Source organism: Sciurus vulgaris (genome assembly GCF_902686455.1).
Source record: "Sciurus vulgaris genome assembly, chromosome: 3".
Taxonomy (NCBI): Eukaryota; Metazoa; Chordata; class Mammalia; order Rodentia; family Sciuridae; genus Sciurus; species Sciurus vulgaris.
The window spans coordinates 56,821,262-56,847,136 of record NC_136463.1 but is presented as its reverse complement, the minus strand read 5'-3'; the positions used below and the strand labels follow the sequence as shown (position 1 = coordinate 56,847,136).

At 38.3% G+C, this 25,875-nt stretch overlaps 2 pseudogenes across 2 annotated transcripts in view; both read left to right on the top strand.

Annotated features, from left to right (window-relative positions):
• Positions 1-25,875, top strand: part of LOC306655724 (olfactory receptor 1E5-like) — a 517,137-nt pseudogene that overhangs the window by 184,142 nt on the left and 307,120 nt on the right. The gene's annotated exons all lie outside the window — the stretch shown is intronic.
• LOC306657707 (ATP synthase F(0) complex subunit B1, mitochondrial-like) overlaps positions 23,818-25,875 on the top strand; it is a 9,805-nt pseudogene continuing 7,747 nt past the window's right edge. Inside the window, exons 1-3 of the transcript in view lie at positions 23,818-24,006; positions 24,311-24,482; positions 24,754-24,837. The product of the transcript in view is annotated as an ATP synthase F(0) complex subunit B1, mitochondrial-like (transcript). The remainder of the gene's footprint in view (positions 24,007-24,310; positions 24,483-24,753; positions 24,838-25,875) is intronic.

The following is a 25,875-nucleotide window of genomic DNA, read 5'->3' as shown; positions in this document are numbered from 1 at the left end:
GAGGCTGAGAAACACTGAAAAGGGAAAAAGATTCTAGTTCTTGATAGCTTATTGGGAACTAATAACACACTAAAAAGGACTGTTAGTGAAACTGTAAGAGAAACAATGTCTTATGTGAACCAAAGAGAATAAAAGTTAAAAAAAATTAACTGTGTTTTGGAATTTATGAGCAGAGGATACTTCAAGAATAGAGTGAAGAGTAGAGTCAAGAATAGAGTAGAAGATTGCATTCATTGTATTTCTGCAAGTAGGGGAATGGTACCTTTTAAACAATTATATTTTGAGACAAGGTCTTGGTAAGTTGCCCAGGTTGGTCTCAAACTCACAGTCCTCATTGCAACCACCAGAGAAGCAGGGATTACAGGCATGCACCACAGCACCCTCAAGAATGGGTACTGTACAAACACTGAAGGAGAAAGAAACATGTTGGGTTAGAGGAGACCACCATATTGTACCTACTCCTGAGACTGAATCCAAACAATAATTCTCTGGTGGCCTATGGAGGTAGGAGGGCAGTGGGGAAATGCTGGTAGGCAATGCAGACAGCTAGTAACCAGATGAACACTAGAAATGTCAGTTTTGAGAATGGAAAGAGAAATAATAAAAGAATTAGAGTGTGACAGTGCCAGGCATGTGGTGACTCTGAGAGGTTTAAGAAACTTGAGTTTAAGAGAAAAAAGGGCTGCTATCCACAAATTTGCAATCTGAGTAGAAAATAAACTCAGATATGGCAAAGTGAGCCAGCACAGGAGAAGGTCCAGGCACTTTCCAACAGATTTAGTGAGAGTGGGTGAATGATGACAGCTTAAAAAAGACTCTTCGTTTAATCTTCCTGAGTAAAATTCTGTAGTTTATCCTTTTTCTTCCAGTTTTTACTCTCCATCTTTTTAATTATTTTTGTCTTGTCCTTGTGTACTTTCCTTTTGAGCACACAAGATGCAAGAGCTACTTAGGCTTTACTCATCACTGGGTTGGTTGGTATTCAAGCCATGAGCGCATCTGGGCGTGTATGTTAAGACATAACACAGATGTAGGGGAAACTCTGAGCAGTAATGGGAGCCACAAGTCTGCAGAGCAAAGAAGAGCAAGGACACTCTCATTGGAAAATTGTGGTTTGAACTCTGTGAAAAGGAGCACAGCTGAGAGTGGATGACAGTGGAATGGTTCAGAGTTTGTGGAAAGCATCAAAACACAGGACCTATGCCACCTTGACCAGGCACAGAAGGGTCTGCAGGAGAGGTGAATGTCTCCCACGCACCTCGACAGCACAAAGACAGGTTCTCAGAATAAGGGTGAGGCAAAATCTGTATCAGTCACTGGCTGTGTGGGTGAGCAGATTGGGCAGTAGCTCTGCAAGACTTAAAAACCTATCCCCAGCCATAAAAATGAAACAATTTTGAGGGTGAAAATGGACAGTGCACCCCCATAGTTGCTGCCAAGCAAGCTGTACATAGTCCCCTAACAAGTTTGGCCAATTTGGATAAGAGAGGAGAACAAACGTCTCAATATTTGTATCACACAAACTTCCTCATAGTTGAGAAATTCTAAAATCAAAACTCTGGAAACAAAAATCTCCAATTTGAAAACCTCAGCAAGAAGAAAACTGGGTCCTTTTATGACTGCTGTTGCATTAGCAGCTTGATGTGAAATGATTTCTTGTCTCCACATTTTGTGATTTTTCAGAGTTCTATCTAACTTTATGTAATTGGATCCTCTCTCTATATGTACCTCTTTTCTTCTTTCTCCTCTCCAGTTCCTTCCCCTCTCCTTCTGAAATGCCCAAGTCGACAAGCCACCCAAAGACCACCAGGGATCCAGAGTCCAATGCAAGTGCAAAAGAACCATTTATTAGCAGACTCGAGTCTGGACCATCATCCAATGCACCAATGCGGTGGGCAGGAGGAGTGGCCTCAACTATTATAAGGGTTCCTTTTTTATAAGGAAAAAAAAAAAAAAAACACAAGCAGGGAGTTGGGGACTGTAGGCAGGGAGTTTCATGCCTTAGTGTTTTGGGATTGGGTAAGGGTATGTTGGGTGTACCTGACCTTGTTGGGGACAGGTCAGGGGTTGGGAATGATCTCAGAACAGGAACTTCTGAGCTCATAGGGACTTTCCTCTTGCACTATGATTGGTCTGGGAGTGTTCTTTGGGCGGTTGGGGGCCCGACTGAGATGGAGGCTCTTCACTAAGATGGAGTCAGGTTGGATCAATTGAGTCCCTTCATTTCATCTTTCACTCCTCATTTTATGTTTGGTCTTCCTTTCCTCCTGTTATGGTTTGGATGAGTTTTCCTCCACAAGCTCATGTAAGAAAATATGAGAGGATTCAGAGAATAAATGATTGGACTCTGAGAGCATTAACTCAGCCAGTGAGTTATTCCAGATGGGATTAATTGAGTGGTAATTGGAGGCAGGTGGGTTGTGGCTGGAGAAGGTGGGGCATTGAGTGTGTGGCTTTGAGGTAAATATTTATATTTGGCAAGTGAGACCTCTCTCTATACTTCCTGATCATATGTGAGCTGATTTCCTCCACCACACTCTTCCCCATGACATTCTGCCTCTCCTTGACCCCTGAGGAATGGAGTCAGTTGTCCATGGACTGAAAACTTTGAAACCATGAGCCCTTTAATAAACTTTTCCTCCCCTAAAATCGTTCTGGTCAAATCTTTTAGTTGCAGTAGTGAAAAAATGAGTATAACACCTCCCGCACCATTTTCTTTCTTTCTTTTTTTTTCTTTTCTTTCTAATCTCCATTTTCCTGCTTTTTATACTTTCAACCAATTCAATTTAGTATACCACCATTAGTGGTTAATCTTTTCAACCTATCCATATTATTTTCTACTCCCTTTTCTCTTTGGTTAACAGAGTTGTAGAGATCATTAGCATTAACTTTTTACATACATGTTAATATGTGTTTTGTTCTTAAAATTTCATCATTGTGGGTGATTACTTTCTGCTCTTAAAGTGGCATTTGATTATGCTGATCAGATGTGTTGGAGCTAAGATATACCCCAGCACTGGGCTTATTGTAAAGAGATAACTGCTTACTAAAGTTCATGGACACTAACATAAAAGATGAAGAGGAAATCATCTAAACAGATGCACCAACATAGGACACCAGAAAACTTGGAACATAGACCAAAGATGTCTACAAAAGTGTATTCCCTCCCACAACAAATAAATCCTATATATTGGAATGGATGTAATCCTAGACAACAAATTCAAGAATTTGATTATTAAAATGATTACTGAATTAAAAGAACATGTAAGAAATGAACTAAGGAAGGAAATATAGGATATGAAGACCATTTCAAAAAAACATGTTCTGAAAAGGAACCAAATAGCAATCTTGGAAACAACTCAATAAGCCAAATACAGAAATTGGTTGAACATCTTACCAATAGATTAGATCAAGTAGAAGACAGAGCTCATAAATTGAAGATGAGGTGACCAGGCTATTCTTCAGACAGTATTAAAAAAGAAAATAAGAATGTATAATCAGGAGGAAGGAGCAGAGCTCCAGGCTAGTGGTATTGGTAATCTATTTACTGAAATAATAGAAAAAACTTCCAAACTTTGGGAATAAAGTTAGACATCTAAATATAGGAGTATTTATAACCCAAACAGACCAAACATGACCAAAAAAATTTCTCCATGACGTTTTATAATTAAAGTGCCAAATATACAGAAAAGGATAGAATTTGTACAGTCTCAAGAGAGAAATGTCAGGTTACACTTAAAGGTAAACTGATCAGCATAATGACATTTCTCAACAGAAACCCTCAAATCCAGGATGGCTAAGAATGATGTATTTTTTTTTTTTTTTTTACTTTTTTCAGCATCTTTATCTTTGACAGAAACAGTCTCATCATGGCAGAATGGGGTTAGACTCATTTCACACAGGAAGCTCAGTGTGAACTGAGAATTTAAAATATCCACATTATTCCACATCCTCCCATGTCATCATTCTAATTCTCACCCCCATCACCTCTTTCCTAACCAAAATCATAAAGTTTAATTGAAAGACTAAGAACTTAAGAAGGAATTCAATGGGTTCATAGGTAATAATTTCTCTTTCCAGAATGCCCAGTGTTCCCTCTGTGTCTTAAACAGAGCATTTAGGAATGTGGACCTACCACTCTTTCCTTTAAATTAGGCAGCCCCATTGGAAGCAGCCACTCCCACAAAGAAGCAGTTCATCATGTCCTTTGTACTGCTTGGTTGGGGATAGATTCTCAACTACCCAAAATCTTGCTTTCAATATTCACTCCATTTAAGAGCAGATGATCACTAAAATAGCTAGTGACCACTGCATGCCAAGGAAAACTCAAGGCCCCTTTCCTTAAAACCAATTGAATTTCCCCTGTGTTTAGTACCAACCAACATAGATTACCAAAGTTCCTATCTCCCTTGGTATCCATATAGGTGCTTTCACTCTGGGCACTGACTTCTGAATGCGATAGTTACTCATCAAAAGCAGCAAAAATAAACTTTGTTAAATTTAAGTCAAAATCAGACTTCTAAAAGCCTGTAGTGCAGTTACTAGTCTTACTGGGAAGGCTGTAGGATCAGGCACAGAAAAGGGGAAGGCCCATAGAGAGAAACACTGCCAAAACTCTTACCCAAAAGGCAGGGATGGAAATGCTGGCATTAACAACAGGTGCTACTTCAGGAAACTGAATTTGATGCTATAGTGTTGTTTTCTTTATGTTGTTCTGATTATACATCCTTTCTAATAACGGAATATTATAGTACTTTCTTCAAAGTTTTCCATTTAGTAGTTATCTTTTTAAAAATTTATTTTTATTGTAAACAAATGGGATACATGTTGTTTCTGTTTGTACATGGAGTAACAGCATGCCATTTGCATAATCATACATTTACATAGGGTAATGATGTTTGATTCATTCTGTTATTTTTCCCTTCCCCCATCCATTACACCCCTCTTTTCCCTCTATACAGTCCTTCCTTCCTCCATTCTTGTCCCCTCCCACCCCCCATTAGGTGTCACCATCTGCTTATCAGTGAGATCATTTGACTTTTGGATTTTTGAGATTGGCTTATCTCACTTAACATAATATTCTCCAATTTCATCCACTTGCCTGCAAATGCCATAATTTTATTATTCTTTATAGCTGAGTAATATTCCATTGTATATATATACCACAGTTTCTTTATCTATTCATCAGCTGAAGGGCATCTAGGTTGGTTCCACATTCTGGCTATTGTGAATTGAGCAGCTATGAACATTGTGGTGACTGTATCTCTGCAGTATCCTGATTTTCAGTCCTTTAGATATAGGCTGAGGAGTGGGATACCTGGGTCAAATGGTGGGTCCATTTCAAGTTTTCTAAGGAATCTCCACACTGCTTTCCAGAGTGGCTGCACTAATTTGCAGCCTCACCAGCAATGTATGAGTGTACCTTTTCCCCCACATCCTCTCCAACACATATTGTTGCTTGTATTCCTGATAATCGCCATTCTAATTGGGGTGAGATGGAATCTTAGTGAAGTTTTGATTTGCATTTCTCTTATTACTAAAGATGGTGAACATTTTTTCATATGTTTGTTGATTGCTTGTAGATCTTCTTCTGTTAAGCATCTGTTCATATCCTTAGCCCATTTGTTGATTGGGTTATTTGTACTCTTCCTGTAGAGTTTTTTGAGTTCTTTATAGATTCTGGAAATTAGTGCTGTATCTGACGTATGAGTTGCAAAGATATTCTCCCACTCTGTAGGCTCTCTCTTCACATTGCTGATAGTTTCCTTTGCTGAGAGAAAGCTATTTAGTTTGCATCTATCCCAGTTATTGATTTTGCTTTTATTTCTTGTGCTATGGGTGTCCTGTTAAGGAAGTCTGATCCTAAGCCAACAAGTTGAAGATTTGGACCTACTTTTTCTTTTATAAGATGCAGGGTCTCTGGTCTGATTTCAAGGTCCTTGATCCATTGTGAGTTGATTTTTGTGCAGGGTGAGAGATAGGGGTTTAGTTTCATTCTGTTGCATATGGCTTTCCAGTTTTCCCAGCACCATTTGTTGAAGAGGCTCTCTTTCTCCATTGCATATTTTTGGCACCTTTTCTAGTATGAGAAAATTGTATTTATTAGGGTTTGTGTCTGTGTCCTCTATTCTGTACCATTGATCTACCTGTCTATTTTTTGCCAATACCATGCCATTTTTTTTACTATTGCTTTGTAGTATATTTGAAGTTCTGGTATTGTGATATTCCCTATTTCACTCTTCCTGTTAAGGATTGCTTTAGCTGTTCTGGGTTTCTTATTCTTCCAGATGAATTTTACGATTGCTTGCTCTATTTCTGTGAGGTATGTCATTGGGATTTTAATTGGAATTGCATTGAATCTGTATAGCACTTTCGGTAGTATGGCCATTTTGACAATATTAATTCTGCCTATCCAAGAACATGGGAGATCTTTCCATCTTCTAAGGTCTTCCTCAACTTCTTTCTTCAATGTTTTGTAGTTTTCATTGTAGAGATCTTTTACCACTTTTGGTAGATTGTTTCCCAAGTATTTTATTTTATTTTTTTGAGACTATTGCAAATGGAGTTGCTTTCCTCATTTTCCTTTCAGCTGTTTTGTGGCTTGCATATAAAAATGCTTTAGATTTATGCATGTTGATCTTATAGCCTGCTATTTTGCTGAATTCATTGATGAGGTCTAGAAGTTTTCTCTATGAAGTTTTTGGATCCTCTAAATATAGAATCATGTCATCAGCAAATAGTGACAGCTTAAGTTCCTCTTTTCCTATTCGTATCCCTTTAATTTCTTTGGTTTGCCTAATTGTTCTGGCTAGATTTTCGAGGACAATGTTAAATTGAAGTGGTGAAAGAGGACATCCCTGTCTTGTTCCCGATTTAAAGGGAATGGTTTCAGTTTTTCTCCATTAAGAATGATGTTGGCCATGGGCTTAGCATAAATAGCCTTTACAATGTTCAGGTATGTTCCTACTATCCCTATTTTTTCTACCGTTTTGAGCATAAAGGGGTGTTGTATTTTGTCAAATGCTTTTTCTGTGTCAATTGAAATAACCACATGATTCTTATCCTTTAGTCTATTGATATGATGGATTACGTTTATTAATTTATGGATGTTAAACCATCCTTGCATTCCAGGGATGAGCCCCACTTGATCGTTGTGCACAATTTTTTAAATATGTTTTTAGATACTGTTTGCCAATATTTTGTTAAGGATCTTTGCATCTATATTCATCAAGTATATTGGTCTAAAATTTTCTTTCGTGAGGTTTCTGCCTGGTTTTGGTATGAGGGTGATATTAGCTTCATAGAATGAGTTTATAGGGTACCCTCCTTTTCTATTTCTTGGAATACTTTGAGAGGTATTGGAATGAGTTCTTCTTTGAAGGTCTTGTACAACTCAGCTGAGAATCCGTCTGGTCCTGGGCTTTTCTTGGATGGTAGATTTTTAATGGCTTCTTCTTTTTCATTGCTTGATATTGATCTGTTTAAATTGTGTATGTTCTCCTGGTTCAGTTTGGGAGGAACATATGTCTCTAGAAATTTGTCAATGTCTTTGGTTGTTCCTATTTTGTTGGAATACAGATTTTCAAAGTAGCTTCTCGTTATGTTCTGTATCTCAATGGTGTCTGTTGTGATATTTCCTTTTTCATCACGAGTTTTAGTAATTTGAGTTTTCTCTCTCCTTCTCTTCGTTAGTGTGGCTATGGGTTTGTCTATTTTGTTTACTTTCTCAAAGAACCAACTTTTTGTATTGTCAATTTTTTGAATTGTTTCTTTTGTTTCAATTTCATTGATTTCAGCTCTGATTTTAATTATTTCCTGTCTTCTACTACTTTTGCTGTTATTCTGTTCTTCTTTTTCTAGGGCTTTGAGCTGTAATGTTAGGTCATTTAGTTGTTGACTTTTCATTCTTTTCTGGAATGCGCTCCATGCAATGAATTTTCCTCTTAGTACCACTTTCATAGTGTCCCAGAGAATTTGATATGTTGTATCATTGTTCTCATTGATCTGTAAGAATATTTTTGTCTCCTCCCTGATGTTTTTTGTTATCCATGTTTCATTCACTAGCATATTATTTAGTCTCCAGTTGTTGGAGTAATTTCTGTTTTTTCTTTTGTCATTGAATTCTACTCTTAGTCCATTATGATCTGATAGAACACAAGGCAGTATCTCTATTTTTTGCATTTCCTAAAGGCCGCTTTGTGGCATAACATATGGTCCATTTTCAAGAAAGTTCCATGTGCTGCTGAAAAAAAGTGAATCTGCTTGATGATGGATGGAATATTCTATGTATGTCTATTAAGTCTAGGTTATTGATTGTGTTATTGAGTTCTATGGTTTCTTATTTTAATTTTTGTTTGGAAGATCTACCTAGTGGTGACAGTGGTGTGTTAAAGTCACCCAGAATTATTGTGTTGTGGTCTATTTGATTCTGGAAATTGAGAAGGATTTGATGTACAGGGATGCACAATTGTTTGGGACATAATTATCTACTATCGTTATGTCTTCCTGATTCATGGTTCCCTTAAGCAGTATGAAATGTCCTTCTTGATCCCTTCTGACTAACTTTGGCTTGAAGTCCACTTTATCTGATATAAGGATGGAAATCCCCACTTTTTTACTGAGTCCATGTGTGTGGTAGGTTTTCTCCCATCCTTTCACCTTTAGTCTGTGGATGTCTTTTTCTATGAGATGAGTCTCTTACAGGCAGCATATTGTTGGGTCTTTTGTTTTAATCCATTCTCCCAGTCTATGCCATTTGATTGAGGAGTTTAGGCCATTAACGTTCAGGGTTATTACTGAGATATGATTTGTATTCCCAGTCATTTGGGCTTATTTTTGGTTTTTAACTCTACTTGGTTTCTCCTTTGAGTGGTTTTTCTCTAAGGTAGTTCCTCCCTTTGCTGACCTCCATTGTTGTTTCTCATTTCCTCCTCATGGAATATTTTGTTGAGAACATTCCTGTAGTGCAGGCTTTCTATTTGTAAATTCTTTTAACTTTTTTTTTTTTATCATGGAAGGATTTTATTTCTCTTCAAATCTGAAGTTAGTTTGCTGGGTATAGATTCTTGGTTGGCAACCATGTTCTTTAGAGCTTGAATACGTTGTTCCAGGCCCTTCTAGCTCTTAGAGTCTGGGTTGAGAAGTTGGCTGCTATCCATATTGGGTCTCCCCTATATGGAATCTGATGCTTTTCTCCTCGTGGCCTTCAAAATCCTATCTTTATTTTGAATGTTAGGCATTTTCATTATAATGTGCCTTGGTGTGGATCTGTTGTGATTCTGTGCATTTGGTGTTCTGTAAGCCTCTTGTATTTCATTTTCCATTTCATTCTTCAGGTTGGGAAATTTTCTGATATTATTTCATTGAATAGGTTGTTCATTCCTTTGGTTTTGTATCTCTGGGCCTTCCTCAATCCCAATAATTCTTAAATTTGGTCTTTTCATGATGTCCCATAGTTCTTGGAGATTCTGTTCATGATTTCTTACCGTCTTCTCTGTTTGGCCAACTTTATTTTCAAGATTAAATATTTTGTCTTCATTGTCTGAGGTTCTGTCTTCCAAGTGTTCTAGTCTTTTGGTGATGCTTTCCATTGAGTTTTTTATTTGGTTTATTGTCTCCTTCATTTCAAGGATTTCCATTTGTGTTTTTTTTTTTTTTGAGAATCTCTATCTCTTTGTTGAAATGATCTTTTGCTTCCTGCATGTGCTCTTTCAGCTTATTGGTATTATCATTCATTGCCTGCATTTGCTCTCTTATCTGATCCTTTACTTTGTGAATCAACTTAATTATGTAAATCTGAAGTCCTTTTCTGACATTTCTGCTAACATACTGTCATTGGATTCTATTAATATAGAATCTAGATTTGTTTCGATTATTTTCTTCCCTTGTTTTTTCATGTTGTCATTTATCTTCCCCTCTAGCAGTGCAGATCTGGGGTATTACAGATTTCTCCCTGTAGGCTTTTTGTGGCCCTATAGGTTTCCAAAACCTTTCTTTAAGGGGAGATCAATATTAGCAGTGCCCAATTCAGACACTATGCAATCCTAGACCAAATAGCCCCTATGAGGACAATAACAAAATTGTCATAATAAACAGAATGAGTCCAAATATTATCTTCAGTAAAACAAACAAATTTGCAATAAGGTCTGCAGTTCCAAATGGAGGACAAAGAGGATGCAGAGGGATGTAGAATGTGGCTGTTAATGGGATAAGAAAAGAATATTCAGTAGTTCTAGATAATAGAAAGGGTTGAGAGTGTAATCAAAAGAATTGGATGTTAGCATTCAAAAAAGGGAGAAAGAGACTCTGAGGGAACAGGTAAACAAAAGGAAAAGAGAGCAAGAAAATTAAAGAATAAAAACTTAAATTTTTTCAATAAGGAGAAAAAGAAAATCTACAGTATAACAGTCCATATAGTAATGAAACCTCTCAGAGTTCTTAGCCTGATGCATGATAGGTACCTGACAATGAGCTTCAAGCCTCCAGCAGGTTCTCAGGATGGGATTTGCCCCACCTAAAGATTGGAGCTATGGTTTCCAGGATTATCCAGAGATGGTCACTCTGCTTCGAAATGTGTTGGGAAATGGGGAGCTGCAGCTCAATGTGTGGCTGTGGCAGGCAGGAGGTCTTGGAGGCAGGATGTGGTTGGTCAGGCAGGGGTCCTGAATGTTGGGTGTGCTTGGTGTGGTTGTGGGATCCTGGAGGGTGGGTGCAATCAGTCAGTCTGGGGTCCCGGTGATAGAGCACAGTCATTTGGTCTGGGGGTCCTGGTGGCAGGGAGCGGTCAGTTGATGTTGAAGGCTGGGAGGCAGGGAGTGTTGGTCGGGCTGAGGGATCCTGGAGATGGGGTCAGTCAGTGGGGCTAGTGGTCCTACAGGGCCCTGGGTGTTGTCTCAAATGGCAGCAGCCACGTGTAATCAACCTGCAGGTACTGTAACAGTGAACCTCCAGGCAACAGCATACAGCTGGTGCTCCACTGGTGGTCCTGCGATCAGTTTGCTGACTATTGTTGGATGATCTGGAGGTGAAACTCATGTGTAGGGTGATGGATAGGTGTAAGGTAGGCGATGGACAGGTGAGAGGCAGGCAAATGGCGGATGATAGGCACCTGACGGTGAGCAATCAAGAAACCCGTAGTTATCTTTAATTATGTAGTTTCATATCCTTGGGTAAACCCTGTTTTTCTTGGAGATAGCATTTATTACCCATTATGAGAGATGACAAAATGTGCATTCTTAGTAATAGATTTTCTCAATTTTAAATGAAAGTTGATATTAAATTTGGAAACATAGTTCCCTTATATCGTTTACAAAGGACTATGCTTATTGAAATAAATTAAATTGGGTTTACCTTGATATATTTGTCCAGATTTATGGTGAGGTTTGGCTTCCAAATGGCAGCTTTCACAGAAGTCAAAACTCCACAAGATATTGATATTGAACAACCTCTTTGGTATAAAGTGGTCATTCAATATACAACAATAATGCAAGCATGAGAGGCCCATTGTTTGTTCTTCAGGACTTCGGCTCTTGCTATTTCTTTTGCATGGAATGCACCTTCCCCCAGTATGCTTTGGTGCTTTGCTTTCACATCTAAGGTTAAATATCATGTCCTCAGAAAAGCCATCACTGACAAGCCTAAAGCACAATTCCCCACCTCACATTTTCTTGACTTTCCTATGAAGGATTTTCCATTTTTATTTCTTTGGTCTCTCCTCTCTGAGTTATCTAGTACATGCTGAGCTTTGACTTCTAGAAAGTTTCTCTCATATTCAGGGCAGGCATAGGGCTTCTTCTCCTCTGTGAGATCTCTGATATACAATGAGTTTGGACTTGTATCTGAAGACTCTGTTACATTTACCACATTTATAGAGTTTCTCTCTTTTATGAGTTCATTGATGTATAATAAGATGTAATTTTTGGGAGAAAGCTTTCTCACGCCTGTACACTCATAGGGTTTCTTCCTGTGGTGAACTCTCCGCTGAATAATGAGATATGATTTCCGGAAAAATGATGTATCACATTCACTGCATTCATAGCTTTCTCAGTTTTTTCATCTGTATGATTTCTCTGATGTAGGCATGAGATATGACTTCTAGAAGAAGACTTTTCCACATCCAGTACATACATCAGTTTTTTCCCCTGTTAGAATTCTCTGATGAACACTGAGTCTCAATTTAAGGGTGAAGGCTCTTGCCCAGTCTGAACACATAAATTGTCTCTAACGTATGAATCATTTGATGTCTATGTAGGGTTGATTTCTCTGTGAAATCTTGAACATTCGTTACATTCAAAAGGTTTTCTACTGTGTGTGTCCTGTGTTGTACACTGAGGGGTGCCATTTGATTGAAGTCTCTTCTGCATTCTAAACATTCATATGATTTCTATGATTGTCATTCTCTGACATATTATGAGCTTCATCTTTCCCAAAGGCTTTGACACACTCATTGCATAAATACAGATCCTCTCTCATACGAGTTCTTTGATGTTTATTCAATGTTGATTTCTCTCTCAAGTATTAGCCACAATTGCTGCATTCAGAAAGTTTCTCTCCTGGTGTGCTCTATGATGCACACTGAGATATACGTTTTTGTTGAAGGTTTTCTCACATTCTGCACATTTATAGGGTTTCTCTCCTTTGTGAGTTTATCACTGAATGATGAGCTTTGTCTTTTCTTGGAAAACATTGCCACACTCAGTGCATACATATAGCTTTTCACCTGTATGTGTTCTTTGATGTATGTGCAGGGTTGATTCCTCTGTGAAGGATTTGCCTCATTCATCACACTCAAAGGGTTTGTCTTCTGTGTGCATGGTCTGATGTATAGTGAGGTATACAGTCTTGTTGAGTACCTGTTTGCAATCTCTATATTCACAAGGTTTCTCTCCTATGTGATTGATCTGATGAACAATAAGGAGAGAATTCATGCTGAGGAGGATTCCACACTCAGGAAATTCATAGATTGAGTCTGCAACTCAAGTCAGATTATGATGAACAAATTGAAGACCATGACCTTTCACATATGTATTATAGTCAAGGGGTATCATTCCATTATTTTCTTCATGCTTGCCATGAATTAATAATTCTCACATCAATTAATTCATAAAATTTCTGAGCTGTCAAGCTCAGACTATTAGCATTGAGTAAGGCAAAATTATCTTTAAATCATTTCCCATATGAATCAATTATATAGGGTATGAGTTCTGAAGAAACTACCTGTGTGCTCTGAGGAAGTGAGTTTACAAAGTGATCAAATTCATGAGCACTTTCCTTAGACACATTTTTCTCATGTATGGATATACATTGCCCCAGGTGTTTTTGTGGGTTTTCCTGATGGTTCTCCAGCTGGTCTTCAGCTTGCCCATCTTCTGCACAACTTGAACTTGGGGATTTCTCTCTTTATGATCCCAAGAACTCCTTCTCCAAAGGCAATCACACCTGGTTTGGTAATACCCCACAGAGAAAAGATGGTTGTAATTCTCTAGCATCATATCTCTGTTAGGATCCTCTGAGTAGGTTCCAATTGTTTCCATTCTTTCTGGTTGAAGTTCACAGCCACACCCTCAAATGACACTGATCCCAAGTGAATTGTGGCATTAGCGAGTCCACACTACTGGTGTCACTCTGCCTGAAGGCTATCAGTCCTTTCACTTTCACTCTCAGTGATTCTGCCATCCTTAATCCTTGCTCTGAAGTGAAAATACAAATTCTTATTCTGACAAAGTTCCCTTGATGTTTCCAAAATCAGTCATATCTTCCTCTGATAGTCATTTTTTTCATCTTGGAATGATGTACTTCAAACCCCAAAAGAAAATAACTGCCAAGCAAGATTACTATATTCATCAAAGCTATCCTTCAGAATCAAAGAAGAAAATAAAAGTCTTCCGTGATAAGTATAAACTAAAATAATTTATGACTATTAAGTCAGTATTGCAGAAGATACTTTTAAAAAAAATCTCACCCTGAAGAAGATAAAAACAAGCAGTAGATATTAGGAAGTATAAATCTCATTAGATGAGTACTTAAGAAAATGAAAATTGATCTAATTAAACAGTAGAAATAAATCAAAATGGCAGAAAATAATGAATGCTTCTCAGTAATAATACTGAATGTAAATGGTATCCAATAAAAAGACATAGAATGACATATTTTATTAAAAATAAAATCCATCATCAATAAAAGGAAAAAAATAGATGGGCACAGTGACCTGTTGCCATGTCTATTTCCCACCACTCCAACACTTGACATGGTTCTGTTGGAATTGAGGACTCAACATTTGACACAGATCTGTTGGAAGATCATCTTCCCTCTTGGGGACCATAGGCGTGGCATGTTTCCATGTGTAGTTGATTTTAATATTAATAATCAATATATCATTAGAAACTTATTGAAAAATATTGGGAGGTTTTACCGTATTGGGACACAAAATAGTACACAATAAAACTTTAGTAGTAATACATACATAAAATATATGAAAATACAATTGCAGCTATGCTTGAGTGAAAAAGAGCCTGTGATTACTTTAGTATAATAATTTCAAATATAGATGGATAAAGAGGTATTCCTCTGAGTTTGGATGTAGTGTTTAGCCTTTGTTGCTATCCTAGTATATTGATTCTAGAGATACTTTACATAATAAAAATATTTAGGTTAGTCATAAATATAATTTGTTTTTCCTATGTTTAGTCTAATTCTTTGAGAATCAAAATAAGATCATAGTCTGCCATTAAATGAAATAGAATAGACTAATATTAACAATAAGTTGATTTCTTTGCCCTTTTGTTAATAATAGTAAAAGCTTTTCACTGTTAAACACTGGAGTTCATGGAAAGGGTAATTTCTCAGAAAATCTAGTGTCAAATTGTTTTGGAAATTGAAGGTTAACAGATCATAGTGTCCTCAATTTAGCTGGTGGGCAAGCTTGTTTTAATCTAACTGGGAAATAAGGTTGTTTTGATCTAAGCTATCATACAGAAAGAATGTGTATTTTGAGAAGAAGCATAGATTGTATTTTTGAAGTTTTTTTTTTTAATTTCGGAGTAACTGTAAAATGATATAATCATTCTAAAGAAAAAATGTATAGAAGGCTGCCAGAAAAATAAAGATATTCAGCCTTCAGAACACTTGGTGTCTCTGCTGTTTCTCCACTGCGCCGATGCCTCCCATCCACCTAGGACCGCTGACTACTGCTAGGGCTGGACCCCAGCAGCCTGTGATCCCAGCAGCTCAGGAGGCTGGGGCAGGAGGATTGTGAGTTCAAATCCAGTCTCAGGAAAAATGAGGTGCTAGGAAACTCATTGGGACCCTGTCTCTAAATAAAATACAAGAGTAGGACTGGGGATGTGACACAGTTGTGAAGTGCACCTGAACTCAATCCCTGGTAACCAACAAAACAAACAAAAAAAAAAAAAAAAAAAGAAAGGAAAAAATAAAAGAAACCCCACTATGTGATGCCTTCCAAATACATACTGTCTGGCAAGAACATCCACAGACTGAAAGTGAAAGGAGGGATAAGGTAGTCCATGCAAATGGAGCCTAAAAGCAAGTAGGAGTAGATACTTTTCTATCTGACAAAGAAGAGTTTAAGCCAAAATTAATTGGAAGAGAAAAAGAAAGTTACTTCATACTGGTAAAGTGAACAATTCAAAGAGAAGATATAGTGATAGTAAATATTATATCCCCAATTTGCTGCATCTAATTACATAAAACAAAACACTAACTTAACAGAAATCTCATAAAGAGCCCAGCACAAGAACACTGGGTGATTCAACATAATTCTCTGGCTACAGACAAGGAAATTCAAAACAACAAAGATGATTTAGAACTAAAAATACTATAAATTAAATGGGCTTTACTAGACATCTACAGAATATTTCATCCAAAAACAGATGAATATACTTTTGTCTCAGGTGCTCATGGAACTTTCTCCAAAATGGACCATACTTTAGGTCCAAAAGCAAGTTTGGAAAATATTATTTAAAAATCAATATAATTTCTTGCATCTCGTGAGATATAATGGAATAAAGTTAGAACTCAACACCAAGAAAAACTACAAAAGTATATAAGGATGTGGAAACTGAATGGTACCACTTTTACATGATGTATGAATCATAGAAGGAAATCAGGAGAGAAATATAAGAATTCTTAGAATCAAATAAGAATACAGATACAACATACCCACATCTCTTGGAAACTATGAGGGTGGTTCTAAGAGGAAAGTTCATTGCTATGAGTGCCTACATAAAATATCAAAATATCCCAAGTAAATAACTTAATGATACCTCTCAAGGTCCTAGGAAAAGAAATATAAAACAATTACAAAACCAATAGAAGGAATGAAATTATTAAGATCAGGGTCAAAATTAATGAAAATAGAGAATAAAAAGCAAAACAAAGGATCAAAATAACTAAGATTTGGTTCTTTATAAAAGTGGAAAAAGATTGGTAAACCCTTAGCCAAACTAACTGAGAGAGAGAAGACCCAAATTAATAAAATTAGAGATGAAAAGGAAATATAGTCACAGACACCATTGACAATCCAATCATTAGGGAGTATTTCGAAAACTTATGTTCCAATAAATTGTAAAATCTAGAGGAAATGGACAAATTCTAGACAGTACCAAATTTGAACCAAGAGAATATAGATAACCTAAACAGGCCAATAACAAGCAATGAGTTTGAATCAGTAATAAATCCTTCCAATAGGCAATCTGAGGATAAGATGGATTCTCAGCTGAATTCTACCAGACCTTTAAAGAAGAACTAATACCAATGCTCTCAAATTATACCATGAGACAGAAAGAGATGTAATGTCTCCAAAGTTCATTTATGAAGCCAGTATCACTCTGATGCCAAAACCAGATAAGAAGCCATCAAGTAGAGAAAGCTACAGATTAATATCCTTGATGAATATAGATGCAAAAATTTTTAATGAGATATTGGCAAATCATTTTCAACAACGTAATAAGAAAGTTGTATATCATGAGTAAGATGTCTTCATTTTTGGGTGTAAGAATAGTTCAGTATATGCAAAACAATAATTGTTATTCACCACATAAATAGAATCAAGGACTAAAATCAGATGATCATCTCAATATATGCAGAAAAAGTCCTTTACAAAATTCAGCACCCATTCATAATAAAACACTGAAGAAACTAGAGATAGAAGGAACTTGTTCAACTTCATACAGGCTATATATTGGGTTATTAACCCAATGCCAAAATCATAGAAAAAAGAGAAAAAATAAAATCCAGAACAGGACAAGAATGTCCACTCTCACCACTTCTACTCAATTTTAGCCAAAGCAATTAGACAAGAGAAGGAAGTAAATGGAATGGAAATAGGAAATGAAGAAGTCAAATTATCACTGTTTACAGAACATATTTTCTTGTACATTGAAGATTCAAAAAGCTCACCCAAAGAATTACAAACATGACAAAGAAATTCAACAACATAGCAGGATACAAAATCTCTATATAAACTCAATAGCTTTCCTATATACCAATAACAAATCCACTAAAAACGATATCAGGAAAATCATTCCATTTACAGTAGCCTCAAAAACTACCTAGGAATAACCAAGGATGGTGAAGGACCTCTACAATGAAAATTGTAGAACACCGAAGAAAGAAAGTTAAGAAGATAGAAGATGAAAGACCTCCTGTGTTCATGGATAGGCAGAATTAATATTGTTAAAGTGGGCATATTATCAAAAGTGATGCACAGATGCAATGCAATTCCCATTAAATTACCAGCAATATTCTTCACAGAAGTAGAAAAAAGAGTCCTAAGTTTTATATAGAAAAATAAGAGAACCAGAATAGCCAAACCATTTCTGAGCCAAAAGAGCAATGTTGGTAGCATCGCAATACCTGTTTTCAAGTTAGACTTTGAAGCATGTCACTGGCATAAAAACAGACACATAGATCAATGGAATAGAAGTCAGAGATAGAAACCCAAACAGATACAGTCATCCGATCCTTGACAAAGGCACCAAAAACATACATTGGAGAAAAGACAGCCTTTTAACAATAAATTTTTAGCAAACACCGGAGCAAAGAAGGGTCTCATACATACTGAATGAGGGTTCAATTACAGGGTGAAAACAAATCTTTTAAATTTACATTTAGAATCTATGGGAAAATAGGACATAAGCCCATGAAGAATAACAGTCTGAGTACTATTGATTGTCCCAGGTAAAGGCCTCTGGGTGCTGGGACACAGGGTGGAGGGACAGACTGAAGAAGGTGGAACATAAGTCAATAATGGTGAAGTGATTAGTGTTGGGGTATTGAATTGAGGATGGTATTAGGTGAAAGAAACTAAAAGTAATTGACTTTATTGTGTGTTTATGGCCCATGTGTTTTGGAATAATTGATATCCTTCCCATCAGACTTTAAGAAAATTAATAGACTTTATTTTTTTGGAACAGTATTTGATTTACAAAATAATGAGTAGATAGTGCAGAGTTCCCATATACCATCTCCCCATAGATAGTACAGAGAATTCCTACCTACCCACTCCCTCCACAATTTCCTCTATTATTGTTAGCAACTGCATTAGTGGTGTACATTTATTAAAATTAATGAACCAATATTGGTAAATTAACAAAAGACCATGATTTTACAGTAAGTTTCACTCCTGGTGCATAGAATTTCACCATCCTAAAATTCTCCTGTACCTTACCTATTCCTCCCTTCTCACTTCCCATCTCACCCTTGACAATCATTTGTCATTTTACTGTCTTCATAGCTTTGCCTTGCCCAAAATGTCATATAGTTGAAATCATAAAGACTATAGTGTTTTTAGACTGACTTCTTTCAGCTATCAAAATGCATTTAAGATTCCTGCATGTCTTTTCACTGCTCAATACCTCATTTGTTTTTCTTGCTGTATAATATTCCATTGCATGGATGTACCACAGTTTGTTTATTCATTCACCTATTGAATAATATCTTGGTTGCCTCAAAATTTTGACAATTATGAATAAAACCTTTATAAACACTCCTGCAGGATTTTGTGTTGACATAATGGGTTAAATTCCTATGAATACATTTGCCGGATCATATGGCAAAAGTACATTTAGTTTTTTTGGGAGGGGTGGGTTCTGGGGATAGAACTCAGGGGCGCTCAACCACTGAGCCACATTCCCAGTCCTTTTTTGTATTTTATTTAGACACAGGGTCTCACTGAGTTGCTTAGCACCTCTCTGCTGCTCTGGTTGGTTTTGAATTCCCAACCCTATTGCCTCAGCTTCTTGAGCAGCTGGGATTATAGGTGTGCCCAACCAGGCTCAGCAAAGATATAATTAGTTTTGTAAGAAACTTTCAAACTGTATTCCAAAGTGGCTGTGCTATTTTGTATTCCCAGCAACTATGAATGAAAATTCCTGTTGCTCTGCATTCTGTCAGCATTTGGTATCGACAGTTTTTAAAACATTTTATCCTAACTAATAGATATGTAGTGATATTTCATTATAGTTTTAAGTTAAAATTTCCTGACATTATGTACAATTTTTGTGTTTTGTGTATCAGTTAAAAACAAAAATAAATACATACTGAAGAGAGAGGGAGGGAGAGAGAGAAAGAGGGAGAGAAAGGAGGAAAATGTGTGAGGAGAAAATTGGTGCTCTCATTTATGCTAAGCCTCTAGGTCCACAAATGGGTGTAGCTTACCTTAGGCCAGATGGGAAGGAGCACAGTGTGGCACAAGAGGATGGAGGTCAGGAGAAGTGACGAGAATGGACTTTGACCATAAAGCTGTGCTGCTATGAACACGGATACAGCTGCATCCCTGTAGTACACTAATGTTTAGAACTTTTGCATATATACCGAGGAGTAGGGTAGCTGGGTCATACAGTGATTCTATTTCTAGTTTTTTGAGAAATCTTCACACTGTTTTCCAGAGTGGTTGTACTGATTTACAGGCCTGCCAATGTAGGAGTGTGCCTTTTCCCAATGTCCTCAACAACACTTATTATCATGTGTATTCCCCATAATTGCTGTTCTGACTGGAATGAAAGGAAATCTTAAAGTAGTTTTTATTTGTATTTCCCTGATTGCTAGAGAAGTTGAACAATTTTTAATGTATTTGTTGGTCAATTGTATTTCTTCTTTTGAGAAGTATGTTTAGTTCTTTTGCCCAATTATTAGTTTAGTTGTTTGTTTTTGAGTTCTTTATATATTCTAGATAATAATGACCTATTTGAGGATGAGGTTACAAAGAGCTTGCATATTCTATGGGCTCTCTCATGCTCTTAATTGCATCCTTTGCAATGCAGGAGTTTTTAATTTTGATGTTATCACTTATTGATTTTTTATTTTATTTTTTGCACTTTAGAAATCTAGTCAAGTAAGTTTGTTCCTGAGCCAACATGTTCCAGTGTTGGGCTTATATTTTCTTCTAGCAGTTTCAGAGTTTCTGGTCTAATTCCTAGGTCTTTGATCCACTTTGATTTGGCATTTATGCAGAGTGGGAGATAGGGATCAATTTTCATTCTTCTATGAGTAATTTTCCAATTTAGTCAAGCTATAAAGTGAACTTAGGTGCTCTTCAACAGTTGAATGGATAAAGAAAATGTGGTATATATACAGAATGGAGTATTACTAAACCATAAACAAGAATGAAATCATGGCATTTGCTGGTAAGTGAAAGAAACTGGAGACTATCATGCTAAGTGAAATAAGCTAGACTCAGAAAACCAAAGATTGAATGTTTTCTGTCATATATGGGAGCTAGTCCAAAATAAGGGGGAAAAGAAGGAGGGGGAAGGGAAGAGGGGTGAGGATTCCATCAAAATAGAATAAATATTGATAGACTAGATGAAGGGCCTTAAGGGGGAAGGAGTAAGGATGGGATAAGGGAAGAAGATTGGGATGAATCTGACCTACTTTCCTATGTATGCATATGAATATGCCACAATGAATTTCACCATCGTGTGAGATTGTGAAGACACTTATTAAAAAAAAAGTAAACAGAAGAAGACTCAGTAGAGTAGAAGGAATGGAACAGAAGGAGGGAGGAGGGAGGAAAGGGGAAGTACTGGGGACTGAATTAGAGCAATTTATATTCCATGCTTTTATAATATGTCAAAATGAATCCTAATGTTATGCATAACTAAAAAGAACCAATATCATACTTTTTTGAAATAAAAAGGTACATACTTAAAATAGTGCTGGGCCCAAAGATGAAGCCTTAATAAGTGTTGAATATTATATTTTACATATATCATATTATTTAATATAAATACATTGTAATTGTATTAAATAAATAATCAAGTCCTGCGAGGCAAAAAAAAAAAAAAAAAAAAGAATGAACTTTAGATGGGAGTTATAAGAGAAGTAATCTTACATATTGAATGAGCTAGTACTGTAAGTATCCTACCCTGAAAGGATATTTTTGTTCTTACCTATGACAGAATCCATTGTTCTAGAAATCCCCTTCAAGTTAACTTAAGCAACAAAGGGGGATTTATTGGAAGGACACTTGGGTGTCTCATAAAACCCAAGGAAAAGAAGTGAGTTGGGTCTCATAGGACCTGGGAAGTCCTCAGGGTCACTGATGGCTGCTGAGGGAGCAGGAAGGGTTGTGACCACTTATGTTCCCAGGATTCTTGAGTGTTGGGAGATGTGGGAGTGAACAGGGAAGCATCAGAGAAAAACTAGACTTTACAGTAGAACTTTCTAAATCTTAGCTACACATGGACATTGACACTGTCAATTCCCTCCAGAAACACAGCATGCCAAATTCATACATCAAGGAGGGTAATTTGTGATAACCTTGTTGTGGGACACAACGTACTAACAGACCAATCACTATGGAGAAGTCCAAATTTGAGAGTCTGTATTAGCTGGCTGGCTGATTGTCTCACATAACACCACAAAACTGGCTGTTGGGAGAACAGCCCTGACCACAGGGTTGCAGAGGTTTTTTACCATAAGTCAGTGCACCAATCGTAAGTGTCTGTTCTATGATTTAAAATTACAAACTAACATCATGAGATCTAAAATCATTAGCAGAAGGGGGAGTGGGTCAAAATGATCTTAGGTACAAATTAAAAAAATGGTTACTAAAATCTAGATAATCACTGTTGACATGGTACATTATTTAGGAAAAATAGTAATCAAAAAGAGAACAGTTTTTCATTATACAAGAATTGCCATTTTGTGTTGCTAAACATGCCATGTTAAGCAACTAATGATGGTTATAGAGGCGGGGTGTTCCCATGAGAGATGCTAAGCAAATGTTGATGGGTACAGAGGTGGGTGTTCCCATGGGAGAAGTATTTCCTACATAACATGAGTCTCAGGGTAAAATGGAGTCTGTTTAGTCATAGCCCATATAGCCTGGCCTATAACTTTCCCATGGAGTCAAATATGTCAACCTGTTAAAAACCTCAGGACTTTGAACCCCACCAGTTGAAATTTGTGTTTGTCAAGAATAGTTGTATAAGCTCTTAAAACTGCTTATGTCTATTATATTGGTTACTGTTATTAGTCAACTTATAGACAAAATGATTGAATAGCAGTATAAACTTACAGGCATTATTTTTATTAAAGTCAAATTGAATACTTTATGACTATATAGACAGGAATCATTAAAAATCACTGTCAAGTTACTGACTAGGAGTAAGTAAGACAAGTGTAAAAAGGTTTTGGGAAAACTATAAAGTTCTAGACAGATGCTTCATTTGGTGATTTTCCCCACAACAATCTTTCTGTTTTAGCTCCCTTTTAAATAAACGTCAACTCACCTGGTTGTGGTTTGTATAGGGAAGAACTAAGGGCGCTCTTTATGGACCCATGCTCAAAGAAAACAGCCCCTATAGGAAAGAATTCATGAAAGACTCTGCATTTAGGATATCAGGGTTAAAACAAATGTTTAAGGTACACTGAAATTGAGATTCCCACTTTAGTCACCTATTTTGAATGACTATTTCAATATGTGGAGATGGAGGATTTATGCAAAAAGGTATGCATCCAAGGGTTTTTGGTTACTATAGGGCAGGAGGCCCAGGAAAGAGGCAAGCCCAGGGTAAGCAGCAGTGCTCAGGGCTGGGAGAATAGACATAGGCAAAGATGGAATGGATAAGATGGGTACTTGGGCAGCGCTTGCCAGGAGGAGAGGAGGGCCAGCCTGGGAGGTGGGGTGGGAAAGAATTAGTTCTGAAGGGAGCATGCCCATGGGCTCACTAAGGGTGCTCAGCCTGGGGTGCAGGACTCAGGAAACCCTGTTTCAGAATGGCCCAAGGGAAACTTCATGACTCAACTGAAGGGTAATTCCAAACTCCCTCTCTTGACTCCTGAGTCTGGACAACAAACACATCGACTTCACCTGTCCAGCATTACCCACATTTGTCCTCAACACAAAGCTCTGCGTCTTTGCCAAGATAGCTTACTCACTTTCCAAGGAAAAACACTCCCACACTTTAGACATTCCATCCCCCTTATGTGCAGTCTATTGCTTTCTCATTGATTTTCACACCAAAATTGGGTCAGGTGATTGTAGTATTTAGCTGTCATCTTCTGCATGACTGGGTATGAAACTGGCATTTGGGAGTGCTTGCCAAGTGAGTAAAGGTAACATTGTACTTTCTGGGGTAGCTAGGAACAACCCTGGGTGCAGAAATATAGTGAACCAGACACCTGCATCTGAGTGGGAGAGGAACCTGTAGGTGAGAGGAGTGGCGCTTTCAACCCAAACACAACAGGGGCTTTGGTCTGGGTGTGGTGCCCTGGGGGCTGTGTCTCTCATCCTCTTAAGAGCAGACTTTCTCCCAGGTCCCTGTCCAGGTTCAGGCAAGATGGGCAAGTACATACATGATCCGCGTCACCACTGGGGACTCGCTCTTGGCGGGCTCCACCGACCTGATACAGCTGTGGCTAGTGGGCGAGCTTGGGGAGGCAGACCTTGGGAAGCTGCTGCGGTTATTGCTGGAAAGTGTCAGTGCAGACCGTGACCAGGGCATGCAGAGACTTGGGACTCCGTGGGTGCTCCTGGGAGCCAAGGCGAGGAGGAGCAGCCCGCAGGCTCTGAGCCTTTAGGCCAGAAGCGAGAGGAAGCTGGGCCGGGGAATGAGATCGTGTGCGGGTTGGTTGCCTGATAGGAAAAAGGAAAGTGAGAAGAGGAGAGAAAAAATGAGTAGTATCTCTCTGCTTGGGTAGAAGGAGCAAGGAAGATGCGACTGGAGGCACTAGACTGGAGTCCCTGTTCCTCCTCACCGCCGCCTGCTTCAGGTCCCTCCCCGGGTATCCTGGGGGGACAAAAGGAATTACGCTTCTTTGAAGACATCACTCCACTGTCCTCCTTAAGAATACCGGACTTGCCTCTGAGGTATGTTTTGGTCCACAAAATATCGACTTGGAGCTCGACGTTCCCTTACACCTGAGGCGCCTCCTGCTGGTGAAGCTGCGCAAGCACAAGGACCTGTTGCATTTTGACCGGTTCTGCAAGTGGATCACTGTGCAGGGCCCTGGGACCCAAGGTGAGGTCTGTTTCCCTTGCTACAGGTGGATTCAGGACGACCGGATTCACTGTCTACCTGAAGGCACAGGTGAGGGCTCTGGGGAAACAGGTGTGACTGGAGAAGCGGGGGTTGGGGTGGGGGTATTGTGGTATCAAAGAAAAGATGAGAGGAATGAGGGGAGACATGCAAGAGTGGGACTGAGGAAAAGGGCTGATGGAAAGGCCCTGCAGTGGGCCGAGTGTGAGGTGTTTCCAGGAAGGACGCCTCTCTGTGTGTCCCCCTCCCCCAGGTTGGTCCGTGAGTGATGATGACCCCAGAACCTGTTTAAGGAATATCATGAACAGGAACTGGAGGACAGAAGGACGGTTTACCGGTGAGTCCCAGAAAGCTTCTGATCCCCTACAGTTAAGTTAGAAAATCCCCGCTCCGTTTACTCCTGACTCCGTTTTCTTCCTCCAGGTGGGGCTCCTGGAAGAATGGGTTAATCCATGGGTTAATCAGGTAAGTCACTCCTGATTTCCAGCTGCACCAGTTACAGTCACACCTGCTAAGGGGACATCTGATGGATGAGGTTATTTCTGTGGCCACAATGAGGAGCTTGCCTAGTCTGCATCCTATCTACAAGGTATCTCAGCATCTGTGTCATTTTGCATTCGATTTTTGTTCATAGTTCACAATCCTAGCCTCAGAGCCCCAAGGTTTAACTTCGTAGCACATTATATTATAAGCAATCTTAGTTTATATGTACACACACACACACACACACCACACACACACACACAGAATCTGCTCTGGGAGCACTCAGGACACACACTTGCTATGAGATGGGGAGTGTGAGAATAGGTTCTACAAAGGAGTTTACAGTTGGATGGAGTGCAGTGAGGGATGGGGACATGAAGTCAAGAGATCTATAAAGGCGAGGAATGGAAGGAGCATGGATAATGGTGGATATTAGGTGTGAGTGAGGTTTAGGGTGCAAATGATTGGAGTGTTATGTAATAGAACAAGGAAGTGAGAAAACAAGCAAGGAAGCCATGTTAATTGGTGGGGAGAAGCAGCAAGGCCTCTGTTTTGACCATGCAAGGTTTCCAATCCTTGCAGCAATCCATTTGAAAATGTCAGGAGGACAATAGATATATGAGCCTGGAATTTCTGGAAAGAGTGAAGATGTAGAGTTTAGAGTTACCAGGAAACAGAAGTATCTAAAGCCATCATACTAGGGAACATTCTCTAGGGTTTGCAGCCACAGCAGAATATTTGACCCAGGATATAATTCTAGGGGACTTCAATCTTTATAAACTGAGGGGAAGAAGTAGAGTGAGAAAAGGAGCAAGAGAAGGGTCAACCATTGAGGTAGTGGAAATAAAATATGTGTGAGTCATGGCAGTCAGAAGAAACAGGTTTTCACAGG